We start from the raw sequence: 7,345 nt of genomic DNA, 5'->3' as shown, positions 1-7,345 counted from the left end.
TTCTCTAGGTGGAGGAAGCCAAGGGGAAGGATTCAGGGACAGCTATCAGCCTTGGCCTGAGTCTGCCTGACATTCCTGTCTCCTCCCCGTACTTGACATAATGACAATAACAATACCACTCGGAAGGCCAAGTGCACAGCCCTCGAGAGTCTGCAAAGTCCTTCCCTACCCATTATCTCAGGTCATTCCCGCCCCAGGGCCTTTGCACCGCTATTCCTTCGGCCCAGAACCCTCTTCCCCAAGATGAGTGAAAATTTGCCTCCTTCTCAGCCCCCAGTCACCTCTTCCAAAGCCTACAAGACCGCTCCTCTAAATTCACTTCTGCCCCCTCCCCTGATCCCACCAGCACCCTCCTTTCTGTGCCTCTGCGTCATGTCTTGAGTGACTGCCGTGACCTTGTTCATACAGGGGCCCCCCTCTGCCTCCTTCCCTCCCCCCCCCCCCCCCGCCCCAGGACATTAAGCTCCATCAGGACAGGTCCCATGACTGTCTTGGTGCGTGTGAGATGGCCCACAGCCTTTTGTGGTATCTATCATTGTCCCATCTTACGGGGGAGGAGCCTGATCTCAGAGAGGCTGAATAACTTGCCCAAGGCCACACAGCCTGGAGGGAGCTGGGGACTTCTTCCACAACTGCTTCACAACTGGCCCACCTGTCGCCCCCACAAGGTCGAGCCTGTGCCTCCTTCCTGACGCACAGTAGGTGCGGCACACACACACGTTTTTGGTGGAATTTGGGGAGACAAGATATGCTGTCTAGAAGAACATGCCCCTGGGCTTAACACACAAATCTGGTGGCTGCCCTAGGGGGCCTCTGGGCTGACACCTTGGGCCCAGGGCGGGGGCATCCCAGGGGCCTCCTTACTCTGCCCGGCAGGCTGGCTGGCCTAGAAGTCCTCCCGGAATTGCCTCGGCAGCTGCGGGGTGGCCGGATGCCCCACCCCCAGCGCCTCTGGGCCCTGAGCCCAGGCCGCAGGCGGATCTGTGGCTGGCACGGCTCCTTCGGTTTGGGGTGGGAACACCGCAGGGATTTTAAAAATAAAGGGCCTTGAGACAGTGGCCTGGCCCAGCCAGCGATGGGGTGGGGTGGGGGCCAGACAGGGACAATGGGATGCTGAGTCTTGGGGGCTGTCCACCCACAGGGCGCAGCCGGGCCGGGGGAGCCCCTTTGTCCCCTTCCCCCAGTAGTGCTGTCCCCCAAGAGCACCCCCTCCCTGCCTATCCGAAACATAGGTGTCACATACTTTCTGTGCACCTACTATGTGCTAGGCTTCAGTGAGGGCCGGGGTGGGAAGGTCCAGCCTCTCTCTAACTGTGCTGTTTTCCCCGGGGGGGGGGGGGGGTCCCTCTCCTCCCTATCCAACCGCAGCCCAGGGCATGTTACTTCTCGAGTGCCTACTATGTGCTCTGACCCTTCAGCCTCACTGTGCTCCTCTCTGCTCTCACACTCCCTCAGGCCTCTCCCCATCTCAGGCCATTTCTGTCTCCCTCTCTCTCCTCTGGCCCAGCTAACAGGAAGCAGCCGGAGAGGTCAAGGGCCGCTGGGCCTTCAGAGCCCGGCCACGGTACACACAGGGGCCTGTCTGCGAGGGTGGGGGGGGGGACTTCCTGTTTATGAGAATCATAAGGACCCCTGGGGCGGTGCCTGGGACAGGACTCCCGGGCAGCAGCCCCTCTAGCCCAGACCTCAGTCCCTCCCCCGAGAGGCCCCACGCTGCTAGCTCAGACCCAGGCCATTGCCCTCCCCCTACACTGGGGAAGGCGAGAAGGGAGGAGGAGTGAGGAGTCTTTGGAATGGCCAGGAATGTGGGAGTCCAACGTCCCGAACATCCGCAGGAAGCATCCGTGGCTCCAGGGCACAGCCCCCTCCAAGTCTGGATGACACGCCCCATTCTCTTCCCCCAACCGTAGGGCCCTCCCTTTGCTTGGATAGGGGAGGGCTGTGGGAGCCGGGAGGGAGGAGGCCAGACCCCATCCTGCCCCGCGGGGGCCACAAGACTTAAGCTCTGGCTTGACCAGCCTCTGGCAGCCACAGTCTCTCATCTGTGGGCAAGGGCCACGGGCCAGCAACTCCGTCAGCCTTCTTTTTCCTTCACCGTCTCCGGAGGGTGGGGCGGGGGCTGCCTGGAGGCTCAGGACCACTGGAGAGACCTCAGACCAAGACAAGTCTTCAACACCTCACAGAATCCCTCCACGTTCCAAGTCCCAGGTCCGAGCAGAGCACAGGTGCCACCGGGGGTCAGGTGGAGGGGAGGAGCTGGCCAAAGTTGCCCCTCAGGAAGCAAACAGCCCTGCCCTCCTCCCCCACCAGTCAGCCTCTCCCAATCTGTCCTTTGGTTGCCCAACAGGTATTGACCCAGGGCCTGGAGGTCACGGCCAGGGGAAGAGGCAGGGCAGGGAGACTGGCCCTGTCCCTCTTGCCCTCCCTCCCTAACCCAGAAGGAGGTGAGCGACACCTGTCCTCTGTCTCTGCCAGATGCCCCCTTCCCGGCCAGCTTAGAATACCTGGAGATATGGATCCTTCAGCCACAAGGTCATGACTATTTGAGGCAGTCATCCTCTAGACAGTGGTGGGGGCACGGAGAAGCCAGCTAACCCAGAGCCGGCAGTCAGGAAGGGCTTCCTGGAGGAGGCCGCCTCTCAACATGGAAGTCTACCATCAGGCAGGAAACGGTGTGCCTGACCCAGGAACCAGCCTGGTCAAAGGCACTGCCCTTCTAGAGAGGTGCTAGTGACATGATGGGGCTGGAGAAAGGAGCAGGTGAGGGAGTGAGGGGAGATCGTGTGGGGTGGGGGGTGCCTCAAAGCCTGGACTTTCCTTGGCTCTGGAGCACCCGCTTTTGCCCTCGTCCAGGAGGCGGAGGGGAGTCCGGTAAAGGAACCAGCAGGATTCGGTGTGGGTACGTGGCCATGGTGAAGAGAAGGTCCTGGAGACTGGGACTGAGACCGTGGCCTCTAGCTCTGTGCAGCCACCCAGAGAGGCCACAGGCTCCCGAGAGAATTGCCCCGGGGCATCTAGGCACCTTCTCAGAGGACCTGGGGCTATTGGCACGGGCCACACTGTGGCCGCGAATAGAGCCCTGGCTCTTCCAAGTTCCAGCTCTATGACCTTGGGACCTAGGTCTCTGGCCTCAGTGTCCGCCTCTGTAAAATGGGGCTAAAGAGAGAACCGGCCTCAGAAGGCCGTTGGTGGGTAGAATTAATTTAGCAAAGCACCTGGCCCGAGGGAGGGCTTAGACCAGTTTACGAATAGTGGTATTACTAATTGGGAACAAGAGAAAGTTGGTTTTCCCCCAAGGACAGGGTGACAGGTGGGAGGAAGGTGTGTTAACCAGAAGCATCTTCAAAAAGTGACTTGAATTCTCAACTCTTTTGGGATCCCAGACTTGGCTGATTCAAGGAACCCCTGGGGCCCTTATTAAAGATATCAGCTTCCCACCCCCGGACTCTGACCTGGCAGGTGGGGGGGGGGGGGGACAAGTCTCAGGATTTATAAGGAGGCCCCAGGCCTGAGCTTCTCCCTGACAGGTGTGGGGAGCATTCCTCTCTGATGACAAGGATTCACTCCACATGCTCATTCTTGGGAAGGGAGTCCTTCAAAAGACCCTTTAAAAAAACAGCTACAGGGGCGCCTGGGTGGCTTGGTCGGTTAAGCGTCCGACTTCGGCTCAGGTCATGATCTCACGGTCCGTGAGTTCGAGCCCCGCGTCGGGCTCTGTGCTGACAGCTCAGAGCCTGGAGCCTGTTTCAGATTCTGTGTCTCCCTCTCTCTCTGCCCCTCCCCTGCTCATGCTCTGTCTCTGTCTCTCTCTCTCTCTCCCTCTCAAAAAAATAAATAAAGATTAAAAAAATTAAAAAAAATAATAAAAAAACAGCTACAGTTTGGAGAGTATCGCATCACCGGCTCTAAACCCTTTCTATGTTATTCATAGGAGTCTCACAACAATCCTGTGAGGTGTAGGTACTTAGAATCGCTCCCATCTTATTGACCTGCCTCGAGCCCCTGGAACACTTGACAAGCGGCTTCTAGACTCTTGGGGCAGGAGCTGGGAACCCCTACTTTGTCCTTTTAAGAGTAGGACCTTTGAATCAAGAAATGGCTGGTCTTGCTTTAAACCCCTCTGGCAGGCAGAGAGCTGGAATGCAGCTTCCCGTGTCCTCCTTACCTCCTATGGGTGCTCAGGAGTTCCTTCTCTCTGAGGTGGGTTCCCTACCTCTCAAATGGGGGTGCTGCACCTCCCTGGGTGTCATCAGTGAGTCGCCAGCCCCGGGATGGGAAACGGGTTTGCAAGTGTTCTGGTTGTAGGTTCACTGGAACCTGGGAGTGGCCGAGTGGGGGTGAGGAGCGGGGACAGTCTAGGAACTGCTCAAAGTCACCTGCACCCAGGGCTAGGCCCTTTCCACCTGGTGTCGCCCAGGCTACAGAGGCTCAGGAGGCCACTCACACGGTGATGACGGGGCTGGGGGTGGCAGGGGTAGGATGAGGGGAGGTGGATGGGGCACCTGGTTTCTCCCTTCCTGCCCGACACCCCAACAGGCCCTGGCTGGTGACTGTTAGTGATTCACCAGCTTTAAGCTCTAGTTTCGTCTGTGATCAGGAAACGGGCCACTAGAGAGCCTGGGGCGTTTTCTGGAGAGCCCAGCGCCCTCCCAGAAACCAGGGGAGGGGGGTTGGAGGAGGGAGAGTGGGAGGGAGAAGGCAAAAGTTCTGGCTCCAGAGATTTGCATAATTTATTCTTGTCTTTGAGGAGGCTGAAAAAATTCCCAGGACCTGGAAACCATTCAGTGGTTCACTCCTCCCTTCTGGTTTATTGAAGCCCTTACCCCGCACCGGTTACCGCGGGCCTAGGGAAGCAAAGAAGGTTTTTGGGTGCTTCCTGGTGGGGTGACCACCGCGTCATCGGGTCCCTCCCGCTCAGTGCAGTGAGGGGTGTGCGCACAGAGTCCAGAAGCCACGGAGGGGACAGCGATTAATCTGGGGTGGGGGGCCGCGGGGTGAATAAGGGGAGGCTTCAACAGTGTGTTCAACAGCTCTGAGGCCCCCACCGGGAGGAATGACAGCGCAGACCTCTGCCATTTCTGATCTCTTCTTCCGTCTGGGCCTCAGTTTTCCCACCTGTGACGTGGACACAGTAATGGTGCTTTTTCTCCCGGGGTTGTTATGAGAACTCCAAGGGTCCACACGTAGAAAGCACTTAGATGGGCACCTGGTGGGTGGTCAGTCAGTCCGAAGATGTTTTTAGCTGTCGTCGCTGCAGACTGGTGGGTATTGCAGAGAACGTGGGTCAGAGCATGCCTGTTATACAGGGAGGGGGCCTCCCAGGGCACTGCTTATGCCAAGGCGCAGAGGCATTGTAGCACATGGGCATGTTAGACATCGCCGGGGTGGGGTGCGAGGTGGGGAGAGGCATGTGAGGTACCTTTTTCCCTTTGGACATCATCCTTAGGGCAGCGGGGAGCTATGGAAGGCTTTTGAGCAGCGGAGTGACAAGATAGGTCGAAGCACCAAGAGCGTTGATAGACTGGAGGACCCGCTTGGGGCAGGAAGACCAGCGAGGAGGTGGCAGGCACAAGGGTCTGGTAAGAGATGGGGAGGCCTGGGGGGGGGGAGGGGGGGGGGGGGGGGGGGATGGAGAAGGCAGGAGATGAAGGTGGGGGACTCAGAGCTGACCTGGCTGTGATGATACATGGGTGAGTAAGCACAGTGGCTGAGGGGAATGGAGGGGAGCCCAGCTGTGCTGGGAGTCAGGATACACGAATATACTTAGGAGAGGATGTTTGGGGAGGGCTTTGAAGGGTGTATAGGAGTTCTACAGGGGACCCATAGGGAAGGGCACCCTAGACAGAGCACCAGCGAAAGCAAAAGTGTAGAGGTATGAAAGAGCCCATGTTTGGAAAGCAGTAGGTAGGTTGGAGTTGGGATCTGGGGAGCAAATAGTGGGGTCAGGAGGTGGGGGGCTCGGGTACCACCCTGTAGGCTACTGGGGGTGGGATCCGCAGGCCGAGCAGCAGGGGGGGATTTTATTTATTTATTTTCTTAAAAAAAATTTTTTTTTTAACGTTTATTTATTTTTGAGACAGAGAGAGACAGAGCATGAACGGGGGAGGGCCAGAGAGAGAGGGAGACACAGAAGGAAGCAGGCTCCAGGCGCTGAGCCGTCAGCCCAGAGCCCGACGCGGGGCTCGAACTCACGGACCGCGAGATCGTGACCTGAGCTGAAGTCAGACGCTTAACGACTGAGCCACCCAGGCGCCCCAAACAGGGGGGGGATTTTAAACATCCGTGTTAATTTCCTGGGGCTGTTATAACAAATGGCCACAAACGAGGGTGGCTTGAAACAGAAATGAACCCTCTCACAGTTCTGGAGGCCAGAAGTCTAAAATCAAAATGCCGGCCGGGCTGCGCCAGGGGAGAGTCCTTCCTTGCTTCTTCCAGCTCTGGCGGCCTCCTTGGCTAGTGGCCGCACCCCTCCAATCTCTGTTTCCATACGGTCGGTGTCTGCTCTCGCAAGGACGCTTGTCATTGGTTTTGGACAGTCCAAGATAATCTCATCTCTAGATTCTTATCTTGATAACATCTGCCAAGATTCTTTCTCTAAATGAGGTCACAGTCACAGGTTCCAGGCCGGACCTATCTTTTCGGGGGCCACCACTCAACCCGCGGGCAAAATCCTAAACAAGATCCAGATGGATCGTCTTTCCCCTTCTCCCTCCTTCCGGGGAGGCCAACCCCTCCCGCCCTGCCTCCTTGAGCAGAGCCACCCTCCGTCGCTCCCCCCTTCCACCCCCAGGGCCCAGAAGTGCGCGATCGCGTGAGTCCACGCGGATTTCCCCCCCCCCCCCCCCCCCCTGCTCTCCGTCCCTGCAGGAGCCAACGCCCTGGAGGCTGGGACCTCGCGGGACGCGCGGGGGGAGGGCGCCACCTTGTGCCCCTTTCGGAGCAGTGCGGACGGAGGCTCCGGCCGGGTCCCCGCCCCGCCGTCGGCTAGTGGCGGCCACTTACAGAGCTCCTGCTGTCCGCGGCCGCTCCGCCCCCGTCCATCGGTTCTGCCCGCATCAGTAGGAAGTGGGGGTTGTTACCGCCACTTTTCAGGCTAGCGGACCCCGGCCCAGAGGTCACACAACCTTCCACCCCCGTCTGACTCCAAAGCCGCAGCCGCTATCCACAAGCGGAAGCCAAACCTGTGCTCGGGATGGGGGCGGGCGGGGCCGAGCTGGGCTGCCGCCTTCTCCTTGGGTCTCTGTTTCTCCATCCGCAAAGGGGGTCCGGGTGCACGTGTGAGCCCCCCACCCCCCTCGGGCCTCAGGCGGCCCCCTGCAGTTCTCTGATCCCGACCGAATCCCCC

Source organism: Panthera uncia, chromosome B4, assembly GCF_023721935.1.
Source record: "Panthera uncia isolate 11264 chromosome B4, Puncia_PCG_1.0, whole genome shotgun sequence".
In the NCBI taxonomy this organism is placed as follows: Eukaryota; Metazoa; Chordata; class Mammalia; order Carnivora; family Felidae; genus Panthera; species Panthera uncia.
This window is presented reverse-complemented; position numbering follows the sequence as displayed.